The sequence below is a fragment of the Notamacropus eugenii genome, chromosome 1, assembly GCF_028372415.1.
Source record: "Notamacropus eugenii isolate mMacEug1 chromosome 1, mMacEug1.pri_v2, whole genome shotgun sequence".
Classification (NCBI taxonomy): Eukaryota; Metazoa; Chordata; class Mammalia; order Diprotodontia; family Macropodidae; genus Notamacropus; species Notamacropus eugenii.
This window is the reverse complement of record NC_092872.1, coordinates 107,003,754-107,031,417: the sequence shown is the minus strand read 5'-3', so window position 1 is coordinate 107,031,417 and position 27,664 is coordinate 107,003,754. Positions and strand designations below refer to the sequence as shown.

The following is a 27,664-nucleotide window of genomic DNA, read 5'->3' as shown; positions in this document are numbered from 1 at the left end:
GCTGGCAAGGCATAGGGAGAAACCTTCAAGAGCTTTCACAGAAGGAGTTAATTAAATAATTCTCAATTTGAACAGTACAGGGAAACATTTAAAAGCCTATATAATAGTCACAGACCACAATAATCAATATTTTTACCATATCCAATATCTATATAGTGTGGGATTTCATATGGGTTTCCTACAGGTTATGCTGAAAGGTGGATAGACATTACTAACCAGATGCTTATCCAACCTTACTCATAGACCAAAGCTGGTTAAAGACTGATTTTTTTAATAGGAATAAAAATTTTTTTCATCAATCAGTTGGGAGACAGAACCAGGATGGCAGAGTAAAGGCAGGGACTTGCCTGCTTTTGTCCTTTACCCTTCAAATAATCCAATAATTGAACAAGACTCTAAACAAATTCCAGAGTAGCAGAACCCACAAAAAGATGGAGTAAAACAATCTTCCAGTCAAAAACAACTTGGAAGTTCAGCAGGAAAGGTTTGTTGCACCAGGGTGAGAGGCGCACAGGCCAGCACACACAGCCCTGGCCCCACCAAACCAGGAGAGTGACAGGATTAGCAGTGACTGCTTCCAGAGCATCTAGCCCACAGACAGTGTCAAACAACTGGTCAGAAGGAGATTACAGGAGTCTTTTTGTTTTTCCCATATCCAAGGTGTCAGTCCCAGGGTGAGGTGGAGCACTAGCACAGCAGAACTTGTGGCAGCAGTGGAAGGGGGACCCTATTCACAGTTCCAGGGCAGAAAAGAGTTGGTTCTCACAGTCCTGGAGAGGAATAAACACACCTCTCCTTAGATCATACCACCTTGGAAGAACTGAAAACTTACAGGCCCCTAGAAATATCTCTGAAGACAGTCACACAAAACCCCTGAAGCTTGGGAAAGTTTGCCCTCCACCCTGGAAGTAGAGCCCTACTTTAATAAATAGATAAAAGTCAAGTAATAGGCTGGGGAAATGAGCCAGCAATGGGGAAAAAAAAGCAAAACTCTGACTATAGAAAGTTATTATGGTGACAAGGAGGATGAAACTCAGAAGAAGACAAAGTCAAAACTCCTACATCCAGAGTCTCCAAGAAAAATATGAATTGGTCTAAGGCCATGGGAGAGCTCAAGAGGGATTTTGAAAATCAAGTAAAAGAAGTAGAGGGAAAAATGGAAAGAGAAATGAGTGGTACAAGAAAATCATGGGAAAAGAGTGAACAGTATGGTAAAGGGGACAAAAAAAAATACTGAAGAAAATATAACACTTTGAAAAACAGACTCAGCCAAATGGCAAAAGAGGTCCAAAAAGCAATGTTTCTGTTTTATAATGGTCTCTCAAATTTTACAACATTAGAGTTTAGAAATAATGATACATTTTAGAAATGCAATAACACAAACAATGAGCATCAGATGACATCAGTTGCATTTCCAAATAATCACGTATGGAAATCATTGATCTTACTGCCTTTGGCATTTTAAAACCACTTGAAAGTTATCAGGTATGGAACAATTACATTAAATTAGAGAGATGATAATAATGTAACACTTAGCATATGCCAGTAACAGTGTTAAGCACTTTATAATCATTACATCATTTTATTCTCACAAGAAAAACCATTATAATTTTTCTCTTTACAAATCACGAAACTGGGGCAAACATAAAACAACTTCCCTAAGATTACACAGACAATAAGTTTCTACAACTGGAACAGAGAAGGGTGGGCTCACCAAAGGCAGGGCTTCCCTCATCTTGTACTGCCATGTTAGGTACTTCTTAGGAGCACCTAAGACCCTCCCAAGCAGCAGCTGGGTCAGAACCTACAAAGAGCTAGGTATGCCCTGCATACTAACTGGGCTTTGGGGTAAGGGATACAGCTGAGAGCACTGCCTAGGGGCTGGGGTCACTATTGTCAGGACCTTTCCATTGGTGTTGGGGTCACTGGTGGCAGGACAAGGCAAATGCTGGTCCTGGGGCCTGACCTGCTCCCTACTGCCCCCACCCCATAGCTGTCTGACAAGGTAGAATCAGCATTTGCCCTGACCTGTCGCCATAAACACAATGAGCAGGAATCCACCCATTTGTGTAAACTTTTTTTTTTCACTGTCTTTGATTAGATCTTAGCCTGGGTAAGTCTTTGAGAAAGATTTTCCACACTGGTTGACATTTGTATGAGGAAGTAGAAAAGGGGAAAAACCTCAGTCTTATTTCAGTAATTAGTTATTAATACATGAGAGAAATAATCGTTTCTCTCATTTCACATGAATTCAAAACTATAATGGTATCATATTGCTTGCCTTCTCAATAGTTGGGGAAGGGACTGGAGGAAGAGAGAAAATTTGGAACTCAAAATAAAAAAAATTAATGTTAAAAACTAGGCTTCCTCATCTTGCCCAGGTTAGAAGTGAAAAAGCTACTTACATATCTAATACCACTACGGATACTGCGTTCCTGACCAGGGCTGGTTTGCCCCTCCTTAGAGAACTCCACATTCCTCCCCAATCTCATCCCTCCCCCTGCTCCTATGGTCTCACCATATTGATGCCTAATTTAATGTAAACACTTGAGTAGCATAGGACCCTCACAACAGCTCAGATCTATTACACTCGAAGAGGTACTTCAGCTTTAGTTTCCATGGTAGCTGGGATTATAAACATGTTTCCAGGTTTGGAGGTTTCTTTCAAAAGATGATCAATGGTTTTCTTTCTGGTTTTACTTTGTCCTCTGATTCCAAAAGATGTGGACAGTTATCCAGTTATGATTTATTGAAATATTATATCCAGAATTTTGGGAATTCACGATTTTCATGTAACCCTATATTTCTTAGATTATTTTTCCTTAATGTTTTCCAGGTCAATTGCTTTGGATAGTACATACCACATATTTTTTGTTTTTTCAGTGCTTTGATTTTTGCTTTAAAATCTTTTATTTTCTCTAGGATATATTTTTTCCTGTTCAAACCAATCTAATTTTCAGGAAGTTTAATTCTTGGGCTTAACCTAATTTGTTCTATTAAGTTCTTAATTCTCCTTGACATTCTTTTCTCCCTAGGTGTCCTTATCTTTGTCATTTTATTTTAGCTCTCTTCTTTCTTTTTCTAAATGGTTTTGTAACCCTTATGGAAAGGACGTATTTACATCTCAGTTTTTAGCTGGATTTACTGTATACTTTTCTTCTGCTTTTACGTCTTAGGCTTCTCTTTATTGCATTTAACATTTTCTTCTATTTAATTACATCTCCAGCCTTAGTTTCTAGGCTTGGATTCTGCTTGGATCAGATTTGGCCCTCCTGACGGTGTGGGCAGGTCCCGTTGGTCCTGAATGTGGTGGCTAACACTAGGTCCTGTCTTTTATAGGGCCTGTCTTCTGCAATTCCTGGGATTTGACTTAGACTCTTGGTGGTTTTGGCCTTAGATCATTCAGTGTTCTTGCAAGTTTTTTTTTAATTTAATATTTTATTTTTTCCCAATTACATGTAAAAACAATTTTAACATCTTCTTTCAAATTTTGAATTCTAAATTTTCTCCCTCTTTCTCTCCCCCATCTCATTGAGAAGGCAAGCAATTTGACATAGGTTACACATATGTAGTCATGCAAAATACATTTCAATGTAGGTCATTTTGCAAATTTCTGAATTCCAAATTGATTTCACCCCTTCTGATAGACCTCAGTCAGAGGTTGTTGATAGTGCTGGTGGCAGGCCTATCTCAGGGACTTTGTCTCCTAGGTGTTGCTCTGAGCTTTTCTCCTGCTTTGATATGAATTTTAGGATATGCAGTATTATAAATGAAATATTGTTACATATGCACATGTATGTGACTTTAATATTGGTTATTGTACATACCTGTTACGTACCGTGTGTGCTGTGTGTCTTTTACTGCTAGAGACTTGCTCCAATTGCAAGCAGCATATTGTTTCTATTGAATTATACTATGACAAGTTACATACAATTTGATGTGAGTATACATTTTATTGTACTTACCAGAAATGAACTTAACTTTGTTGATTGCTGTATTAATTTTTTCTATTATACTAACTTCTATAAGTTGCATATTATGTTGAGTGTCATGTCACCCCAGGCCAGAGTTGTTGTTGTCCTTCATTCGCAAAGAGGACCAAAGTGACATCACCGTGATAAACTCAAGTTTCAGTGTGTCTGACTGTGGCTGATCAGACCAATACGAGTTCGGAATGCTCTGCCACAGGTTGGGCACAGATAGTCCATGTGAGTATTTGGGGTGAATACTCCAAATTTGCACATTGTACATTTACTTTGTGCTGTCTCAATTCTGCTTTGCTCATAGAGCACAGCACCCTTTCTGATGTGGACACACCATGCTGAGCAGTCCTGTGCCAGTGTCTCTCATGTGGCACAGTCAAATACAAAGTTCTTGAGAGAGAGAGAGTGTCCTTGTTTCACTTCTTCTGGCCACCAGGTGATCACCTGCCCCATGCAAGCTCTCCATAAAATAGTCTTTTTGGCAAGCCTACATTTTGCATTCAAACAACGTGGCCAGCCCATCGGAGTTGCGCTCTCTGAAGCATTGTTTGAATGCTTGGCAGTTCAGCTCAAGCAAGGACTTCAGTGTCTGGTACCTTATCCTGCCAGGTGATCCTTCCTAAGACAGTTCAAATGAAAGCAGTTCAGTTTCCTGGCATGGTGCTGGTAGACTGTCTGTGTTTCACAGACATACACCCAAGCCTGAGGAGACCACAATAGCTTCCACTAGGATGGGGTATTGAAGGAAAAAGTTAGTACAATCTCATAATCAGCAATATCCCTAAGGGACAGAATATCTTAAAATTAGGACTTTGGAAGAAGAGAAGAAAGCTCTGAATCTTCCCAAACTATTGGTGGTTAATAGTCATTTCTCTCAGTTAAATCATATGTATGTGTATGTACTTTATTATTGGCCACATATACATATTTATTTTGTATTTTGTTTTCCCCCAATTACATCTAAAAATAATTTTCAATATTCATTTTTAAGACTCAGTTCCAAATTCTCTCCCTCCCTCCTCCCTTCCTCATTGAGAAGGCAAGCAATTTGATATAGGTTATACATGTATAGTCATGCAAAACACATTTCCATATTAGTCATGAGGTAAAAGTCCAAAATAAAAACTCAGGAAAAATAAAGTTTAAAAAGTATGCTTCTGTGTTCAGACTCCATTAGTTCTTTCTCTGGGCTTAGATAGCATTTTTCATTGTAAATCCTTCAGTTATCTTAGCTCATTGTGTTACTGAGAATAGCTAAGTAGTTCACAGTTGATCATCTTACAGGGTTGTTGTTAATGTTTAAGAAGCTCTCATGGTTCATTTTGCTTTGTATCAGTTCATGGGAGTCTCTCCAGGTTTTTTGTGAGAGCATCCTGCTCATCATTTCTTAAAGCCCAATATTAATGCATCACATTTTTTCCATGTGATTATGGATAACTTAGATTACTTCATCTGAAAACTGACAATATTTTTGTAAATCATTTATCAACTTGGGAATGGCTCTTTTATGAATCTGATTCATTTATCTGTTTGAGGGATGAGGTCTTTATTAGAGGAACTTGCTTCAAAATTGTTTTTCACAGTTATAATTGCTTACTTTATTTCCCTCCATCCTATCCCCCCCCCCCCCGTTTATTCTATTTTCTCTCTCCTTTTACCCTGTTTTTTCTCAAATGTGTTTTGTTTCTGACTACTACCTCCCCCAATCTGCCACCCCTTTTCTCATATCCCATTTCCCCTCCTACTTTCTGGAGGGCAAGATATATTTCTATACCCAACTGAGTGTACATGTTGTTTCCTCTTTGAGCCAATTCTGCTGACAGTAAGGTTCAAATGTTCCCTGCCACCTCCCCCATCTTCCCCTCCTCTAAAAGCTCTTGCCTCTTTTTATGTGAAATAATTTGTTCCCAGCATATTTCCCTTTCTCCTAATGTATTTCTCTTTCACACCCATTAATTTTTTAAAAAATATCATTCCATCATATTCAACTAACATCTGTGTCCTGTTTCCATATTTTTATGTATATATTTCTTCTAACTGTCCAAATAATGAGAACATTATTATGAGTTAAAAGTGCCATTTATCCATGTAGGAATGTTAACAGTTTAACCTAATTAAGTCTCTTCTGTTTTCCCTTTCATGTTTACCCTTTTATGCTTTTCTTGAGTCTTATATTTTGCTCTTGTCTTTTCATCAGGAATGCTTGAAAGTCTTCTATTTCATTGAAAATCTATTTTCTGCCTAAAGGAATATACTTAGTTTTTCTGGGCAGGTGATTTTCAGTATTAATACTAGCTCCTTTGCCATATTGAATATCATATTAAAATCCTTCTGTTCCTTTCTTGTAGAAGTTGCTAAATGTTGTTTTATCCTCACTGTGGCTCCACAGTACTTGAATTATTTCTTTCTGGCTGCTTGTAATATTTTCTTCTTGACTTGGAGACTATTCCTGAAAGTTTTCATTTTCAAATCCCTTTCAGAAGGTGATCAGTGGATTCTTTCAATTTTTATTTTTCCCTCTGTTTCTAGAATATCAGGGCAGTTTTCCTTGATAATTTCTTGAAAGATGATGTCTAGTCTCTTTTGTTAATCATGGCTTTCAGAGTCTAATAATTTTTTATTAATCTGCTTTCATTTTTTACAATCACTTCCATAAGTCTGAGATTTTCTCCCTCTCTTTCCCTCCTTGAGATGGCATGTAATCTTATATGGTTTCTATACATACATTCTTATTAATCACATTTTCACATTAGTCATATGGCATAGAGGAATTTAAATGAATTGAGGAAACCATGAGAAAAAACAAACCAAAACAAAACATAACACAAGAGAAAATACTCTACTTCAATTGGTATTCCAGTTCCATACTTCTTTCTCTGGATGTGGATGGCATTTTGCCTCGAGTCAAATAATTTTTAAATTATTTCTCCTGGATCTATATTCCAGGTCAGTTTTTTTCTTAAATGAGATATTTCACATTGTCTTCTATTTTTGTCATCCTTTTTGTTTTTTGTTTTATTGTTTCTTGATGTCTCATAGTCATCCACTTCAACTTGCTTCATTTTTTCAGTGAATTTTTGTGCCTCTTTTTCCATCTGGCCAATTCTGCTTTTCAAGGCATTCTTCTCTTCATTGACTTTTTGTGCCTCTTTTACCATTTGGCCTACTCTTTTTTTTTTCAAATGTTATTTTCTTCATTTTTTTGTTCCTCCTTTACCAAACCTTTGATCCTTTTTTCATGATCTTCTTGCATTCTTCTCATTTCTCTTCCCATTTTTTTCTACCTATCTTATTTAATTTTAAAAATCCTTTTTGAGCTCTTCCATGGCCTGAGACCAATTCATATTTTTATTGGAGGTTTTGAGTGTAGGAGTATTGGCATTGTTGTCTTCTTTTGAGCGTGTGTTTTGATCTTTCTTGTCACCATACTGACTTTCTGTAGTCAGAGTTTTTTTCAGTTGTGTGCTCATTTTTCCAGCCTCTTTCTTGATTTTTAACTCTTTGCCAAAGTGGGACTCTTCTTCCAGGATGGAGAGCACACTATCCCATGCATCATGGTTTTTGTGCAGCTATTTTCAGAGATAATTCAAGGGACCTGTAAGTTTTCAGTTCTTCCAAGGTGGCATGATCTAAAGAGAGTTGTGTTTTCTATATTCCTGGCCTGTGCTCTAGTTGGTGAGCTATCACAAACACTCTTTTCATTTTTAATGATGAGCACGTTCTTGAAAAGGATAAGCATAGTCAAGAAAGAATAAAGTAAAAGACCATGAATTCATTGTTTCATTTGCCATGGAACAAGAATTTGATGTGTAAGACTAATGTTAAGAGAAAAAAATGGTATGAAGCACATCCTATTTTGTTTCAGTACCTTTTCAATTTGTACATGTGAATCAATGAAAATCTATAGTTGCTACAAGGGAAACCTTTTCTTAGAAGGTTAACAATTGAATGAGAAAGATTATATTCCATCAAGACTTTTGTTTCATTGGATTCAATATATTGCAATAGACCAAGACTGTGGAGTTTCTAGCATTTTGAGTCTAGTTGAGACCTTCTCTTTAATTCAGTTAGAATAATGGATTTTTCTTGGTAGAACATTTACTGAAAGAGAAAAAACTTTTTTAAACAACTCAAAACTAATGGTACCTTAATAGGCTTGATGCAATGAAGAGAATAGTGAGGATTTAGGAAATCAAATAAGTGCCCTGAGTAGCAACAGATGTTCCAGCTTTCTGTGGAATTGTATTGATTTGAATGGAAACATTCTCTGCTCAGAAAACTTTTAGCTAGATATAGAGGAAAGCAAGATACAGAATTCCCATTCGTTTATATTGAGGCCAACACAACATTGGGTCCTGTAAGTCTTACACTGGACATCAAAAGGCAGCCTTTCAAAACAGTGTTATAAAGCTTTCAAGAAGATCCCTATATGATCTGCTGGAATGAAGCAATGTATTGAGTGCCTTGGAACATTCCTTTACAAAGAGACTTTTGCTCTAATTCCTATGGAACAGTACCCATTTCTTAGGGCACAAAAAATATTGGCCATGTAAGTGTTAAAGCTTTCAAGAAGAACCCAGCAAAATATCCTGGGATGAAGCAATGTCTCGAATGCCTAGAATATTTCCATCACAGCAGGGATTTTTTCTCTAATCCCCATGGTTTAGTACTGATTGCTTAGGATGCTCTATTGATTTGACTGTGGTCATTACAGAGAAAGAAAACAGGTCTTAATGAAATACAGCCTTTCCCATTCAGTGGTTTACCTTCTAAGGAAAGACTTCCCCTTGTGTCAACCGTATATAGTTAATGATTCACCAGCACAAGTTGAAAAGGAACTCCAACACTCTAGGATTCCTTTATACAGTTCTTCCTCCTAACACTAGTCTGAAACATCAAGTTGTTGTTCCTTAGAGCGCTGCAAAGGCTACACTGAATTCAATATCTTTTACTTTATTCTGTCTTGAATATGCTTATCCTTAAAAGAATATGTTCTTCATTCAAACTGATCTATTTGTTTTGGCTATGAGGTAAAGAACTCTAAATGCCTTGTATGCCTTTGCTTTCTCTGTAATGACCATAGTCAATGGAATAGACCTGAAATCTAAGCAATGGGTACTGAATCATGGGGATTTGAAAAAAAGTCCCTTTGTGCAGGAATATTCAAAGGCACTGAAGACATTGCTTCATTCCAGTAGATTATACAGGAATTTTTTTTGGAAGACCTGCCATGCTTTTTTGGAAGGCTGCCTTTTGACATCCAGTGTAAAACTCATAAGGCCCAATGTTGCCTGGGCCACAATGTAAATGAATGAGAATCCAGTATCCTGCTTTCCTTTAAAGCTACCAATTCAGATGACAGTGAGGTTCAAGCATTGAGATAATTTCCCCCATTCTTCTTCTCCCTTCCAAGAAGACAGTCTAGTTCACCATAGAGTCAAAAGGGGAAAGAGGAGAGAGTAGCAAGTCAAGTTGAGATGCCCTGGGAGAGAACTGAGGTGTTGAGCTATTAGAGGTCATAATGTGGATGAAGAGTAGGGTTTGGTAAAGATAGGCAGAGGGAGAGATGGAAAGTGAATAAATGATGGTTGGATAAAGAGATTTTGAATTTTTTGAATGTAGGGTGGTGTATATGTGCACGTTAGTATGGTCAGGTGCATGACCATCTTTCTGTGTGTTTGAGGAAAGGTGGAGAAATAGGTCATAAGGAATGAGTAGGTTGAGGAACTGAGAGGTTAGAGTGTTTGAGGGAGAGTAATAAGTATGCTAAAGTCTCCAAGTATGAGGGCAGGAGTTAGGGAGGAGAGAAACATTGCAAGCCAGGTATTCAATTCATTGAGGAAGGAAGAAGTTGTTGTGTTCATTCTTTGTTTTCAAAGAGGACCATGACATCAGAAAAATGATGACATGACTTGCACTTGATTGTGTTTTGAGTGAGGGAGGGCTGTGCAAGATCACCAGCTTCACTTTCTGCTCCTGAGTCATCTGGATCCAGTGACCAGATATTCATCAGGTTGACTGGAGATGACCCAAGATGCAATGGGAGACCTTTGCCTATTCAGGTACTCACTTAGAGTGAGGTAATGCCCATTCAGTGACTAGGCCTCTTTAAAAGGTAGTCAGGGAGATGGCCCTTTTAATAGAAAAGAAAAAATAAATAGATAAATCAGTATGGGAGGGACAGGAGCCTCAGAGTTGTTGTTTCAAAGAGAAACTGTTACTGTTGACATTCACTCTAAGCCATGAAGGTCCAAAACCAGTCATTGAATGGAAGTTGGGCAGGGACCCTTCCCTGTTCAATCCATGGGCTTCAGAGTGCACCAGGTACAGAGCTACCAAGATTTTGATTAGATAGTAAACATGACCAGGATGAACCTCAAAAGGAGAGAGGTTACTGAAGGAGGGGGAGAACTTGAAGTGGCAATAGGGAGCATGGAGTTTTACATTTTTCCAGTGTTTATCAATGACACAGGGGAAAGGAGTGAAGACACAGCCAGTACTGGAAAGGCCTTCTCATCAGGGGGAGTCTGGTTCCAGTGATAGCTAGAAGATGGAATGAGTGAGAGAATTAAAGTTTTAGAATAAAGGGAAGTTTGTTGCTTATGGAACAGGCATTCCAAAGAGCACAGTAGAAGAGATGAGCAGTATTTGGTTGGAACTTAGGAGTGGAAGGGTTAAGAAGGATGGAAATAAGGAATTGGGTAGGGGGGGAAAATGAGGGATGGGGTTTTGATAATGACCTATAGTGGTTCTAAATCACTGAGGTGTGAAGGATATGACCAAGTGTGAAAATCGTCTTTCCCAAAGAAGTCTGGATGTCAGGTTGGAAGCAAATACAGTATGAGATCAGAAGCACGTGGTTAGATGATTAGATGGGAGATCTTGCTTTACTACTCCTCTTTTCTCCAAAGGATGATCATTAAATAGGAAACAGTACATCAGGGCATGAAAGGTCTGAGGTCAAAGGGAAGGTTGCTCCTTTTTGCACTGGAAGTCCTCTACATCTTGGTTGGGAAATCAGGATGGCAGTAAGAAGTGAAAGTTACCTTGTGCTTGCACAGATGTGAAGTGTTGTGTTTTTTTCCTTCTGAAGTGAGGCAATGCCTTTTTTTTTTTAATCTCAACATAATAAAGTTTTCGAGTGATAGTTGCATTGATAACAGAACATAACCTGTGGATTAAAGGTTATGATACTCTGTTTTGAGCATAGTTCATTAAATCATAATAACAAATAAATCATAATCATAATAAAAATCATTCTGATTTTTATAAAAGAGGCAGAGATTATTTTAAGCAGAGTACTTAGATATTTAAGGAATATCCTGATAATTGGAATTCAGTAGAAATTTCCTGAGATAATTTTTGCTGAAACTTTTTGTAATGTCAACAAGCATCTATTAAACACCTATGTGCCAAGACACTAGGCTAAATGTTAATCTTATATCATATAAATATTTTTGTTTTTATGTTTTATTAATTTCCAAACATATACTTTCTCCCAAATCCAATGAGCCTTCCCTTGTAATAAAATTTTTTTTAAAAAGAAAAAAAAAAGACTCAATAAAACCAACCAAAACACTAAGTGCAACAAACAGAAATTTTCCACCAGCCTCAAACCACCTTTTCTCAAGGGACAGTAGCAGTAGTTTTTCAAAAGTTTTTTCTATATATATTGATATAATCATGATTTTTGTTGTTTCTGTTATTGTTGATCAAGTTTATATTTTTCCTAATATGAAATCACACCTGTATTCCTGGTCATGGTCCATAAACTCTGTGATATGTTGTTTTAGCCTCTTTGCTGATATTGTATTTAATTCATTTATACACACACATCTACGTTTTTGTTCAACGTGAAAGAATTTCTAGTTACAATTCTGAACAGAAGACTTATTTCTGTTGGACCTTACACTTTTGGTCCTAAGAACTTTCATTACATTTCTGGCAGTATCCTAAAACCAGCAACACATTTTTTAGTCTCCATTTACAAAAAAGAAAGTAAGAAATAAAACACCTGTTAAAGTTATTCCTGTGAACTAAACAACAAATATAATTTGTTTAGATATAGCAGAAAGAACCTTTTTAGACACAGATTCCTCAGGTGCAAATTTATAATTCCAGTTTTTAAGTATAACTCCCACAGAGACATAAGCAGGATTGTGATAAAGATCACACTAAGAATCATAGACAAATCCCAAGGTAAATAACTATAACTGAAAAAACTTACCATTCTATCACCTGAAAATACATAAAACACATATATTTACACCTTACTCAGTATACTAGATATATTACTGAAAGGTTGTTTGTAAAACGAAAAGTAATTCTGCCATTTGTTAGTAAAGTGATTATGAGCAAATTATTTAAACATTGGGGGTATTTCCTTATAATAAAAATAGGTATAATAATACTTGCCCTGCCTTATATAGTAGGTAAAGGCTCTTGAGTATAGTAGATAAAGAGCTGACTTTAAAGACAGGAAGACCAGGGCTCAAATCTGTCCTCTGACTGATACCAGCTATGTGACTTTGGCCGAATCCCTTAATCTCTCAATGGTCTAGGCAACTCTATGGGATGGTAAGTGCCAGAGAAGATGCTACCACTATTTCTGGAGGGAGTTTCCTCACAAAGAAGTTCCTTATACCAATGAAATTAAAAGTTTAATCCCAATCCCTCTCCCAGGGCTCTTGTGAGGAAGTTGCATGATGTGGTAGAAAAAGAGTCAAAATTATTATAAGGAAACCTGGGTATGATGCTCAGCTCTTAGACTTATCAGCTATAAGACCATGAGCAAGTCACTTAAGTCTCAGTTTACATTTGGAAAATGAGTATACTGCTTGTATTATCTAATTCACAGGGTTGTTGTGAGGAAAATTTGCTTTGTCAACCATAAAGCTTTATATGAATACAAATATTTATTATAGCATACGAGAAAGTCTCTTGATCCCCAAAATAGTGCTATACAAATATGAGATATTATTAACATATGGTACTTTATAATGAATAAGTTTCTTTTCTTATTCAGTAAGATTATTAGTATCAATATGATTTATAAATAGTTTAAATTACATATGCAAAAGATGGAGCTCAAAACTGTGAAGTGACTTCTCTTATGTCACCCAGGAGAGTCACTCCTGTTCAGGTTGTTGGAACCCAGCTCTTCTAAGTAAAAGTTCAATGTTATAGTAATGTTTTCCATGATAATATACATTTAGAACTATAATGAATAATGAAGTGCAGCATTGCATAGTGAATTGTTGTGAGCTGTGTTGCCAGAGTTTGGTGTGAAAGGCTCTGCTAGAACAAACAGGACACTTGGAGTCAAAAGATGCATTTCATAAATTTTTACTTGATTACAGTTTCAAGAGAGTTTGGCTCTGTATAGGCTATTTTTGTAAGAAAATTAAACTACAAATTAGAATTTTTCTTCTTTTGCTAACAGGAAACTTAGAGGCAAATTTAGTTACTAAATGTACTATTAAATTTGCCTCAAATGTCTGCCAGCATCTACTCTTTGTTCCAGTTAGATGGTCCCAGCTATTTTTTGCATTTATTTATCCTATTTTTACATTATGTTTAATTTTTAAACATATAGATTAAATATAGAAAATAACTTGTAAGTATTTTTTGTCCTAGGGAAAAAGAGAAAGGAATTCAAATAACCTAACTGGACTGTCATCAGTGTTGTAACAGAATTACAAAAGTTCTGAATTGTGTGTATCATACAATGTGTTGAAAGAGCAACCAATAGAATGTGCCCTTCTTCTTTACCTGTCCAGAGGGAAGTATTTTTCTGCAGACAGAAGGCTTTCATTCTTCCAGAATAAGTAATTTTATGTTTTGATTCCTTGCTTAATATTACCGTATGGTCCCTGAAAACACTAACAAAAATTTCATCAGACATGAAATTCATAGCAATTTTTTTGTATCTAAATTGTGTAAATTTTAAAAAGGTTTTTAAAGTACTTTATATAAATGCAGAATGCAGAAGAACAATAGGTTTCACTTTCACTGCAGGGAATATTTAATGAAAAACAAGAGGAGACTTCAAAGTAAGTAAGATGGAGTTGTTCTAGGAGCCAGTATTTACAGGAACCAAAGGGACATAGAGCTATGCTAATGGGGAAGTCTATCCAATAGTGGGGAAAATAAAAGCAGTAGTTTTGAAAGGCTTTGTCATTTAAATATCTAATTGAAAAGAAATCAACATAAACCTTTTCAATTCTGTCCTGAATCCATGTAAAATCTCTTTCATGATAAAGCTCAAGTGAGGAAATGAAAGGGGAAAAAAGGATCACTTTACATATTATTTGAAAATAGAAGATACAGAAACACTAGAACTTCCATACCTAACAATTCTTCATATCTTCAAGGAAAGATATTCAGAAATTTTCCTATGGGAGTAACTACCATATTCAGCATAGAGGTCTATATGCTTGCCTTTATATGCCTCCCAACAGCCAGTCTATATGGGATAGAAGAATATATAATCAAGAAAGAAAAGGTGGTGGCAGCAAAGACCAGAGTTACGAACAACCAACACAACAGTAAAGGTCACTGAGAGAGAGGGCACAAAAAACAGGATACGGTAGTTCTTCATGAGTGTTGTTATGAAGGTGGTCACATATAAGAAAGGCAGATTAATACAAAGCTTTTGCATATTGCAAGCAGATCCTCAATAAATAGAATTGATGATAAAGCACTAACCAAATGACCATTAGAAGGAGTAGGCTGAGGAGAGAATAGGGCTTTTTCGACAGATACTTCCAAAACTCTTTGAGCCAAAACAACTTAAACCATACTTTTGCCAAGGCTATAGGAAGTAGTTAAACTCTGGAATCCCATACAGAGTATACCACGAGAGGTTTATTATTCTGTAGGAGATAGGGTAAGGCTGTAATAACACACAGTGCGTTTACACATGGTAAATATTCTAACTTTACTATTAAATGAATGAGTGACCAAATAAAAATCTGTACATAAACTAAAGTTAAAATTAAACGGGGCAGTTGAAATGGAAAGAAAACCTCAATTTAGTCCTAGATTTTATATTTCTATTCTCTCTCCCCTTCCCTTAGAAACTTCCTATCCTCTTTTTGTTTCTATATTTCCAATGCCTTTCATACAGGGGGCATTCAACTATGTTAAATTGAATTGAATTGTCTCAGCAACCAGTGCCTAGAATTTTATCCATTAGAGATATTTAATACCATCAACTAGTGAGGGCTAGATCCAACATATCAAAGGCTTTGATTTCATTGTGTTGAAATCTCTTGTGATGAGCATCACAGTATATTCATAACTAGGACTTTTAGATTTGGACACAGAATACTAAGTATCAAAAACAGGATTTGAACCTCAGCTTTCTATCTTCAGGTCCAGCAAACTATGCACCGGACCACACAAACTGTCATCTTAAATATCATTAAATAATTAATAGAAATTATAATTAGCATGACTAACAATTAAAAAGAGCAGAATATAAGGAAACTAATAAATTTGTGATTTAACTTGAAATAATTTACTATTGATTTGTGTTTATCTCAGTAAGTTTCTGAGTGGAGAAATCATTAGAAAGAAAAACATCTTGGTGCCACATCCTCCCCAGATTATATTTATCTTATGAATATATGGATTGATTTAAACACACTAGTGTGGCGCTGACATTTCCCATATTTAATGTCTTCAAAGGAGAAGCTTCTTCAAATTTGAAGAAAAAGGGAAGAAAAAAGACATTTTCAGGAAAGTAATACATACATAACTTAAATCCAAAAAATTAGCTCAAGTTGTCTAAGAATGATCCATAAACAAAGTAATTAAAGCCAATATTAATAATTCAGAGGAAAGAAAAAAACCAAAACATGACATCAAACTAAGTGTTAATTAGTTCTTAAATTGTTCCCAACATAGCATGTTTAACTAGTGACCTATATGATATAGGTAAAATCTTAAACCTTAGAACATGTATTTTTCATGACATTCATTAAGCATTTAAGCTACTAAATGTTATAGTTTAGTTGGCTAGAGGACTAATTATCACAGGTAGGTGTAGGAATTTCAATTCCTAATGTTACTTTCTTTTTTGTTATAGCACTTAATGCTTTCATCATTTTCCTTCAAATACAGTAAAGGGTTCATAGCACTACATGTAAAAGTATAGTTTAGACATTCATATTTCATTGGCATAATTACCGAGTACCAATTATATCCATAGCACTATAATAGTGATATGAAAGATACAACAGAAGTTCACTTCAATTCAATTTGACCAAATTCAACAATTTTCCTGGATAAACATGGTCACTGGTAATATGTTTCAATATGTCTTCCCTTAATCTTTGCCTAACTCAGTTTCCTCAAATATAAAATGGGGATAGTAATAGCAGTTCCCTCCAAGGGTTGTTATGAGATTCAAATGAGACAATACTTTTAAAGTGCTTAGCACAATACCTGGCACGTGATGCTTTTTTCTTCCATCCTTCAGTTGATCAAAGATCCAGCAGAATGTAAACTTCTTGGGAGCAGCACCATCTCATAATTGTATTCATAGTCTCAGCTACTGATATAGTGTTTAGCATATAGATGCTTAAAAAATGCTTATGAATAGATAACTGACTCATGCCATATTGGCACTTCCTCCCATAATACAGATGACATATATTTAGACCTGATTCTACGTAATTCTTTTTTATTTAATTAAAAAAAATGTTTATTTATTTTTGGTTTTCAACATTCACTTCCACAAGATTTTGAGTTCCAAATTTTCTCCCCATCTCTCCCCTCTGCCTAACCTAAGACAGCATACATTCTGATTACCACTTTCCCCAATCTTCCCTCCCTTCTACCACACCGCTCCCTTCTCTTATCCCCATCCCCTCTATTTTTTTGTAGGACAAGATACACTTCTGTGTCCCATTGCCTGTATATCTTATTTTCCAAATGCATGTGAAAACAATCATTCATTCTTAAAACTCTGAGTTCCAGCTTCTCTCCTTTCCTCCCTCCTTACCCATCCCCACTGAGAAAGCAAGCAATGCAATATAGGTTATACATGTGTAGTTATACAAAAAATTCCATAACAGTCATATTGTGAAAGATTAACTATATATCCCTCCATCCTATTCTTCCCCCCATTTATTCTATTGTCTCTTTTGACTCGATCCCTCTTCAAAAGTATTTACTTCTATTACTCCCTCCTCCCATTTGCCCTCCCTTCTATCATTCCCCGACCCCACTTATCCTCTTCACCCCCCCCACTTTCCTGTAGTGTAAGATAGATTTTCATACCAAACTGAGTGTGCATGTTATTCCCTCCTTAAGCCAAATTTAACGAGAGTAAGATTCATTCTTTCCCTCTACTGAAAAAGCTTTTGTTTTGCCTCTTTTATGTGAGAGATAGTTTACCCCACTCTATTTCTCCCTTTCCCCTCTCAATATATTCCTCTCTCAACCCTTAATTTTATTTTTTTAGATATCATCCCTTCCTATTCAACCCACCCTGTGCCCTCTGTCTATATGTATATAATCCCTCCAACTACCCTAATAATGGGAAAAGGCTCAAGAGTTACAAATATTATCTTTCCATGTTGGAATGTAAACAGTTCAGCTTTAGGAAGTCCCTCATGATTTCTCTTTGTTGTTTACCTTTTCATACTTCTCTTGATTCTTGTGTTTGAAAGTCAAATTTTGTATTCAGCTGTGATCTTTTCATCAAGAATGCTTGAAAGTTCTCTATTTCATTGAATGACCATTTCTTCTCATGAAGTATTATACTCAGTTTTGCTAGGTAGGTGGTTCTTGGTTTTAGTCCTAGTTCCTTTGACCTTGGGGATATCATATTCCAAGACCTCTGATCCCTTAACGTAGAAGCTGCTAGATCTTGTGTTATCTGGATTGTATTTCCACAATACTCAAATTGATTCTTTCTGGCTGCTTGCAATATTTTCTCCTTGACCTGAGAGCTCTGGAATTTGGCTTCAATTTTCTTAGGAGTTTTCCTTTTGGGATTTCTTTAAGGAGGCAATCAGTGGATTCTTTTTTTTTTAAATATATAATTTATTTATTTTTCAGTTCTCAACTTTCACTTCCACAAGAATTATTCAAATTATTCAAATATATATATGTATACACACACACATTTTTTATATATATATATATATATATGTATATATATATATATTCCCTCTAACTACTCTAATAGTGAAAATGATCTCATGAGTTACAAATAGCATCTTTCCATGTAGGAATGTAAACAGTTCAACTTTAATGAGTTCCTTAAAGCTTCTCTTTCCTATTTACCTTTTCATGTTTCTCTTGATTCTTGTATTTGAAAGTCAAATTTTCTATTCATCTTTGGTCATTTCAACAAGAATCCTTGGAGGTCCTCTATTTAATTGAAATTTCATTTTTTCCCCTGAAGTAGTATACTCAGTTTTTGCTGGATAGGTGATTCTTGGTTGTAATTCTAGCTCCTTTGATCTCTGGAATATCATATTCCAAGCCCTTTAATTCCTTAGTGTAGAAACTGCTAAATCCTGTGTTATCCTGATTGTATTTCCACAACACTTGAATTGTTTCTTTCTTCTCCTTGACCTGGGAACTCTGAAATTTGGCTACAATATTCCTAGGAGTTTTCCTTTTGGGATTTTTTTCAGGAGGTGATTGGTGGATTCTTTCTCTTTCTATTTTACCCTCTGGTTCTAGAACATCAGGGCAGTTTTCCTTGATAATTTCTTGGAAGATGATGCCTAGGCTCCTTTTTGATCATGGTTGTCAGGTACACCAATAATTTTTAAATTCTCTCCCCTGGATCTGTTTTCCAGGTAAGTTGGTTTTTCCAATGAGATATTTCACATTGTCTTCTATTTTTTTATTCTTTTGGTTTTGTTTTTATAATTTCTTTGTTTCTCATAAAGTCATTAATTTCTGTGTGCTCCATTCTAATTTCCATTTGGCCAATTTTGCTGTTCTCCTCATTGGCCTTTTGAACTTCTTTTGCCATTTGAATTAGTCTATTTTTAAAGATGTTATTTTCTTCAGCATTTTTTGGGGTCTTATTTGGGAAGCTGTTGACTCGCTTTTCATGATTTTCTTGAAGCACTCTCTTTTCTCTTTCCAATTTTTTTTCCCACTTCTCTTACTTGATTTTCAAAATCCTTTTTGAGATCTTCCTTGACCTGAGACCATTGCATATTTTTTTTTAGAGGTTTTGGATGTAGAAGCCTTGACTTTGATGTCTTCCTCTGATGGTATGCATTACTCTTCCTCATCCAAAAAAATGGAAGAAAATAACTTTTCACTAAGAAAGTAACCTTCTATAGTATTATTTTTTTCCCTTTTTTGGACATTTTTCCAGCCAGTTACTTGACTTTTGAGTCCTTTGTCATATAGAGAGTATACTACCCTAGGCTTCAGAGGTTTTGTGCATCTGTTCTCTGAGATATCTCTAGGGACCTGTAAGTTCTCAGTTCCTCTAAAGTGGAACATTCAAGAGAGAGAAGTTTACTCATTTTGTGGCCTGCTCTCTGGTCTGTGAGCAACTGCAGGTACTCTTTTCTTCCCTGGAACTGCACGTAGGGTTCTGTCTCTACCATGCCAGTGTTCCTCTTCACCCCAGGATCACCACTCAAGACTGAGACTCACATCAGCCACTCAATTCCCACAGAGTCTTTAGGCCCTGGCTCCAAAAGTGGACATTGCTGCTGCCACCCTGGAGCCATGGCTGGGACCAGATCTTGCTCCCCTCTTACCCAGGTGAAAGAGCTTTCTTACTGATCTTTGAAGCTGTCTTTGGGTTGAGAAATCTGGGAACAGCAGCTGCTACTCATGATTCTGTGCTCTGAAGCCTGCTCCAGTCCTGTCTATGCTGTCTGGCCCAGGCTGGGCTGTGCTCCACTCTGAGCCCAGTGCAATAGACCTTTCCTGTCGGCCTTCCAGGCTGTCTTGAGCTGGAAATCTGTTTCACTCTGTCATTTTGTGAGTTCTGCTTCTCTAGAATTTGTTTACAGTTACTTTTTACAGGTATTTGATGGGCTTTAGGGGGAGAACTAGAGCAGATCCATCCTTTAAACTCCGCTATCTTGACTCCACCCCTGGATTCTTTCAATATCTATTTTACCTTCTGGTTCTAGAATATCAGGGCAGTTTTCCTTGATAATTTCTTCAAAGATGGTGTATAGGCTCTTTTTTTGATCGTGGCTTTCAGGTAGTCCCATAATTTTTAAATTGTCTCTTCTGGATCTAATTTCCAGGTCAATTGTTTTTCCAGTGAGATACTTCACATTTTCTTCTACTTTTTCATTTCTTTGGTTTTGTTTTATAATTTCTTGATTTCTCATAAAGTCATTAGCTTTCATCTGCTCCATTCTAATCTTTAAGGAATTATTTTCTTCATTGGGCTTTTGGATCTCCTTTTCCATCTGGCCAAATCACTTATTTATTTATTTATTTATTTACTTATTTATTTTTAGATTACAGCATTCATTACCATAAAATTTTGAGTTCCAATTTTTCTCCCCATCTCTCCCCTTCCACCACCCCATAACATCTTGCATTCTGATTACCCCTTCCTTCAATGTGCCCTCCCTTCTATCACACCCCACCCTTCCCTTATCCCCACCTTCTCTCTTTTCTGGTAGGGCAAAATATATTTCTATACCCCATTATACCTGTATTTCTTATTTTCCAGTTATATGCAATAACAATTCTCAACATTTGTTTCTAATACTTTGAATTCCAACTTCTCTCCCTTCCTCCCTCCCCATCCATTCCCACTGAGAAGGCAAGCAATTCAATGCAGGCTATATATTGTGTTGTTTTGCAGAAGACTTCCATAATAGTCCTGTTGTGTAAGACTATATTTCTTTCTGTCCTACCCTGTCCCCCCTTTATTCTGTTCTCTCATTTGACCTTGTCCATTCCCAAAAGTGTTTACTTCTAGTTACTCCCTTCCCCCATTTGCCCGCCTTTCTATCACCCCCCCTCATCCCAGTTGTCCCCCTCTCCACTACTTTCCTGTAATGTAAGGTAGATTTTCATGCCAAATTTAGTGAGCATGTTATTCCCTCCTTAAGCCATATGTGAAGAGAGTAAGTTTCACTTTCCCCCTCTCACCTCCTCCCTTTTCTCCACCATTGAAAAAGATTTTTCTTATCTCTTTTATGAGTGATAATTTGCCCCATTCCATTTCTCTCTTTCTCTTCCGAATATATTCCTCTCTCACCCCTTAATTTTATTTTTTTATAGATATAATCCCTTCTGATTCAACTCTGTTGGGATTGGAAGCTCAATTCCGTGTGGACGGTCTCGGGCGGGTAAAAGTGGGACTTCTAAATCTTAGAGTCTTACGAGGCCCTCCATGAACAGCGGGGATTCGAGAAGGTCAGACTGAGCTAGCTCGGCTAGCTCGGGTATTTCCGCCTCTCCCCGGGAGATACGTGATGGGTGGAGTCTCCCTGCCCTCGAGGTCGTCCCAGATCTGGGCACACTATTGTTATCTAACAGCACGGTATTTAGATGCAAACTGTGCGGCTGAAGGTTAAGTAGGATTGAGGAAGCCTGAAAGCTCTCTTAGCACGTGAGGAGCCAAGAGGACAGTAGGCTCCGTTTCTCTTCTCTTCTCTCTCCCCTCCCCCTCTCTCCCTGCTTGTACTTCTATTTCCAATCCCTTAAGATCTAGCCTCCTTAGGAAATCTCCCCCTCTTCCTCCTAAGGAAGACCCCCCCGCACTTGTAACTAGACCCTGAAATAAAGCTCAACCCTTGTTCGACTCTGGAACGTCCTTTCTCTCATATGTGCATCCGGTTTTGGCCAGCCGAAGACCTCGGGAGGTGTGGTAAGAAAGACTCGGGTAGCCCAATACAGGCCTCTAGGCCTGGCACAACTCAACCTGTGCTCTTTGTCTATATGTGTGTGTATCCCTCCACCTACCCAAACACTGAGAAAAGTCTCAAGAGTTACAAATATTATATTTCCATGTAGGAATGTAAACAGTTCAACTTTGGAAAGTCCTTTATGATTTTTCTTTCCTGTTTACCTTTTCATATTTCTCTTGATTCTTGTGTTTGAAAGTCAAATTTTCTCTTCAGTCCTGGTCTTTTCAGTCAAGAATACTTGAAAGTCCTCTATGTCATTGAATAACCATTTTTTCCCTTGAAGTATTATACTCAGTTTTGTTGGGTAGGTGATTCTTGGTTTTAATCCTAGTTCCTTTGACTTCTGGAATATCCTATTCCAAGCCCTTTGATCCCTTAATGTAGAAGCTGCCAGATCCTGTATTATCCTGATTGTATTTCCACAATACTCAAATTGTTTCTTTCTAGCTATTTGCAATATTTTCTCCTTGACCTGGGAACTCTGCAATTTGGCCACAATATTCCTAGGAGTTTCTGTTTAGGGGTCTCTTTCAGGAGGTGATTGGCATATTCTTTCAATATTTATTTTGCCCTCTGATTCTAGAATATCAGGGCAGTTTTCCTTGATGATTTCATGAAAGACGATGTCTAGACTTTTTTTGATCATGGCTTTCAGGTAGTCCCATAGCTTTTAAATTGTCTCTCCTGGATCTGTTTTCCAGGTCAGTTGTTTTTCCAATGACATATTTCACATTATCTTCTATTTTTTCATTCTTTTGGTTTGTTTTGTAATTTCTTGGTTTATCAGATAGTCATTAGCTTCCCTCAGCTCCACTCTCATTTTAAAAGAACTATTTTCCTCAATGAGCTTTTGAAAGTCCTTTTCTCTTTGGCTGATTCTGCTTTTTAAAGCCACCTTCTCCTCATTGACTTTTTGGACCTCTTTTTCCAATTGGGTTAGCCTATTTTTAAAGGTGTTATTTTGTTTAGCATTTTTTGGGTCTCCTTTAGCAAGCTGTTGACTTGCTTTTCAAGCTCTTCCATGGCCTGAGGCTACTGCATATTCATTTTGGAGGTACTGGATGCAGAAGCTTTGACTTTCTCTGACATTATGCATTGTTCTTCCTCGTCCAAAAGGATGGAAGGAAATACCTGTTCACCAAGAAAGTAACCTTCTATGGTCTTATTTTTTTTTTCCCCTTTTTTGGGCATTTTCCCAGCCAGTTACTTGACTTCTGAATCTTTTGTCAAGAGGAGGGTCCCAGTGCTCCTCCTCACCCCAGTACCATGCTCAGGTCTGAGGTTCATATCAACTGCTCAATTCCCCCAGGAGCTTCAGATGGGGGCAGGGCCACCACTCAGGGCTGAGATTCAGATCAGCTGCTCAATTCCCCCAGGGGTTTTAAGCTGAGCTGCTCCCACAATGGAAACTGCTGCCTGCCTTGGCCACCACCACACAGTGCTCCTGCCCTGCTGCTTCCACCACTGCCTGGGGCCTATGCTGGGGGGGACCCTGCTCCCTTCTTGCCCAGCTGAGAAAGCCCTCTCACTGACCTTTGAAGCTTTCTTTGGCACTTGTGGGTTGAGGGATCTGAGACCCTCCCTGCTGGGGATTCTGCCCTGCAGGCCTGTTGCGGTCCTGTTCCTTCTGGTACCACGTGGCTAGGGCTGGGCTCTGCTCAGTGTCCTGTGGGATAGACCTTTCCTGTCGGCCTTCCAGGTTACCTTTGGCTGGAAATCTCTTTCACTCTGTTGTTCTGTGGCTTCTGCTGTTCTAGGATTTGTTGAGTCATTTTTTACAGGTATTTTATGGGCTGTGGGGGGAAGAGCTAAAGTATGTGCATCTTTCTACTCTGCTATCTTGGCCTCTGATTTTTAGGGCATTCTTCTCCTCACTGGCTTTTTGGACCTCTTTTTCCATTTGAGTTAGTCTATTTTTAAAGGTGTTATTTTCTTCAGCATTTTTTTTTTTTGTGTCTCCTTTATCAAGCACTTGATGCAGTTTTCATGATTTTCTTGCATCACTCTCATTTCTCTTTCCAGTTTTCACTCTACTTCTCTTATTTGATTTTTCAAAATCTTTTTTTGAGGTCTTCCATGACCTGAGACCAATTCATAGTTTTCTTGGAGACTTTGGATATAGAAGATTTGACTTTATTGTCATCTTCTGTTTGCATATTTTGGTCTTCCTTATCATCAAAGTAAGATTCTATAATCTGATGCTTTTTCTGGTTATTGCACATTTCCTCAGCTATTTACTTGACCTTTAAGCTCTCTGTCAAGGTAGTTCTCTGCTTCCAGTGGGGGTGAGAGGGTGTACTTTCAGCCACTTGATCCCCCCACAATCTGTGGTTTTAGAGCTCCAGAAACAGTTGGTGCTACTTCCCCTGCTCCTACTGCTGCTGCCCTGGGCTCAGACTCCTCCTCCCCCTCCATGGTCCTGGGACTGGGTCCAGACCACTCTACTCTCTCATACAGGTCCCACAGTTTTTTTCCACTGACCTTCCAATTTGTCCTTGGAGTTTGGGGTTGTGAAGTCTGTAAACCACCACAGGTGTGAAATATTTAGTCCCCTTAGACCTGCTCAGGTCCCATCTGTGCCCAGCCCACACTAGACTGCAGTCTGCTCCCAGCATAGTGTCCTTTCTGTTGACTTTCCAGGCTGTCTTGGGCTGGAGATTTGCTTCACTCTGTCATTCTGAGCATTCTCCAGTTATAGAATTTGTTTAGAGTCATTTTTTATAGTTATTGTCTGAGTGTGGGAGAAAAGCTCTAGAAAGTCCGTGCTGTTACTCTGCCATCTTGACTCTGCCCATAATTCACAATTATACCAAGAGGCCATCAGGTTTGCAATGCATCTCAGAAAGCAGAGCAGCCATCTATTTTCTTTGGTATATGAAAAGCAAGTACAATATATTAAAACAGTATCAAATATGCCTTGTTTCCCTGAAAATTGTTCTTTTAATAGAGTTAGACAGTTGAAAACTGTTTTCCCCCACTATGTTCAAATCTGTCAAGGTACCTTTGCTTAGAAAAAGAATTACATTATAAACAAGTAACAGAATCAGTCATCCTTTGAAGCATGTGGCTCTTTTTAATCATCTTCTGTTCTGACTGCCAATAAGGTGCCAGACTGTGTTCCTGCCACAATCCAACTTTCGTTTTCAACCAGAAGATTTGACAAGACACAATATTCGACTCTCTTTCACATCCTACCAATGGAATGCAATCAACTTTTAAAATAGTTTTCAGTGCCAGTTTAAATAAGGAAAACTTGAATAATCATGTAAAACCTAACAATTTTGTTCCTAACTGAAGATAAAATTAAATAACTGCAAAATGCATTCTGAATCTTGCAAGACATGCCAATAAAAGACTCTGGATATAATTGAATGAAAATTGTATTACTAGAATTATTCAAGCTTAAAAGAAAAGTCAGGTACACTATTTGTTTGAGTAGAATGGCCATAGTAATATATTCTCTTCTAGCTATAGATTTCATTATCTTGCTAACTAATTCAATTTTATTATGTACATATATGTACTACAGATGTAACATAATATAACCTCCCAAAATAATTCTTAGTTATAAAAAATTATTTGATAAAAGTAGTTCTATTGTATTCATCTATTTCTTGCCAAGCAACTTATCAAGCTGGTATGTTAGTTACCCAATATTTTCAAATTATTTGAAAAGAAAAAAATATTTTAAGAAACATAATTTTGCAATTTTTTAGTACATTTGTTACAAGCAAACCTACCTTAAAGATATGTCCTTCAACATTTATCTCAAGGCTGGATAGCTGTCATATTTCATTGTTCCCACTACCCTGCCAGATGACTACATTCTTGCTTCTTTGATTTGTAGCAACCATGATTTATGCTAAAAATATTTTGGGCATTAAAATATATCTTATTAGACATTTTAATTCAGCTGAGTTTAAAATTGCATGTACTTGCAGGGGAAAAATTATTTGAAACATCCTGAATTAATTTAAAACACTTTGCCTTGAGAAATCTTATGAAAGTATAACCAAGTAAACCTTTATCAAGCAAAATCTATATCTCATAAATTAATCTCTAATCAATCTGTTTTCTCAATACATAAAGATTCTATAAAGTAAGGAATGACTTTCTGTACCAAGAGTTAATAATTACTCCTTTGCCATATGTATTCTCTATCCATGTACTTCGCTACTATTGTACTCTAAATCTGAATCTCCTCTTTCTATGGATGCTATGTGTATTTGTGGAAAACTGCACCCCAGGTTTTTAAGAGAAATGCTCTGTGCTAACTGTTCTTACTATGGCATCTTAGTAAATGCTTTTGCTAAAAGTTAATTAAGTTTACTGACAATGGAAAACACACACATAGGGACTCATGAGCTATAGCAGTAGAGCCACTCAAAGGATTGGCACTAGAACCGAACATCTTCCGGTATGCACATTCAATCTTTGGGTATGAGTTTTAGTTTAAGGAAGTAACCCAAAAGATTTATATAATGATAGATTTTAGATTTATACAGTAAATGTAAGTATAAGCATGTAAGTTTATGTATATGTTTCATATTAATATATATATATACATACAGTATATACTTGTATAAATATAAGTAAATTTGGCATTGGGGGCACTAATACCTGAGCAGCATAGAAAAGCACTTAGCATAGTGCCTGGCACATAATAGTCACTTAATTAGTGTTTATTGATTGACTGATGATTGAAAGTCCTCATTTATGAAGTGGTCTTTTCTTAAGCTTTAAAAGAAACTACGAATTCTGGAGGTGATGTAAGCTGGGTATAGTGTCAAATGCTTATAATCCCTGCTATTTGGGGAGACTAAGGTGTTCTGAGCTGCAGTAGATCTAAAGCCAGTTGAGTGTCCATACTACATTTGGAATTAATAAGGTAAGCTCCTGGTAGCAGAGAGTGGGGAGAGGATGGGAGGGAAAGGGAAAGAGGGAGGGACAGAGGAAGGAAAGTGAGAAGATAATTCATTCAAGGTATAAATGCAAAGGAATGGAGAATATTTCAAGTGAGGAATCGCAAGGACAGTTTTGTCTGTATTGAAGACTGAGTAAAAGGAAACAGTGAAAGGGAGTCCCACCTCCTCGATGACCTTTACTCCAGTTCTCTGGCGCTGGAAGCAGCATGAACATGACCTTCCTTCCTCTTTGAGCTCCAGGCCTGCAACTGGTAACATGGCTAAAGGTACCAAGAAGGTCAGAATTACTGGTAAATATGGAAAATATTATGGTGTGTCTCTCAGAAATTGGAGAAGAAAATTGAAATTAGCCAGTATGCCAAATATACCTGCTCCTTTTGTGGCAAGACCAAAATGAAGATACTGGCCATGGGTATCTGGCATTACGGATCTTGTACGAAAACAGTAGCTCGTGATGTATGGATGAATCTACAATACTATCTCTGCAGTCACAGACAAATCTTCCATTAGAAGACTGAATGAACTGAAAGATTAGTAAAATCTTCTCCTTATCAAATATTTGTAGCTCATAGTCCAACAATAAATGGGTCAATTTATGGAATAAAAAAAATAAACCTAGAAAGACATGATAGCTGTGAAGAACTTTAAAAGACAAACAAAAGACTCTTTACTTTTATCCAAGGAGCAACACACAATGGAGTGATGTGGCCAAAACTATTTTAGGAATGTCACTTTGGGAACTATAAGGACAATGAAGAGAAAGGGGAGAAACTGGAGGGAAGGAAATCAATTAAAATGCAAAATCACAGTAGTCCAGACAAGAGATAAAGAGGTAAAGTAGGGAGATGGTTATATGACTGGAGGGAAAGAGGACAGATAAGAG

General features: G+C 37.1%; 1 long non-coding RNA gene across 2 annotated transcripts in view; it reads left to right on the top strand.

Moving 5' to 3' along the window:
- LOC140505596 (uncharacterized) overlaps positions 1–27,664 on the top strand; it is a 43,091-nt gene that overhangs the window by 2,684 nt on the left and 12,743 nt on the right. The gene's annotated exons all lie outside the window — the stretch shown is intronic.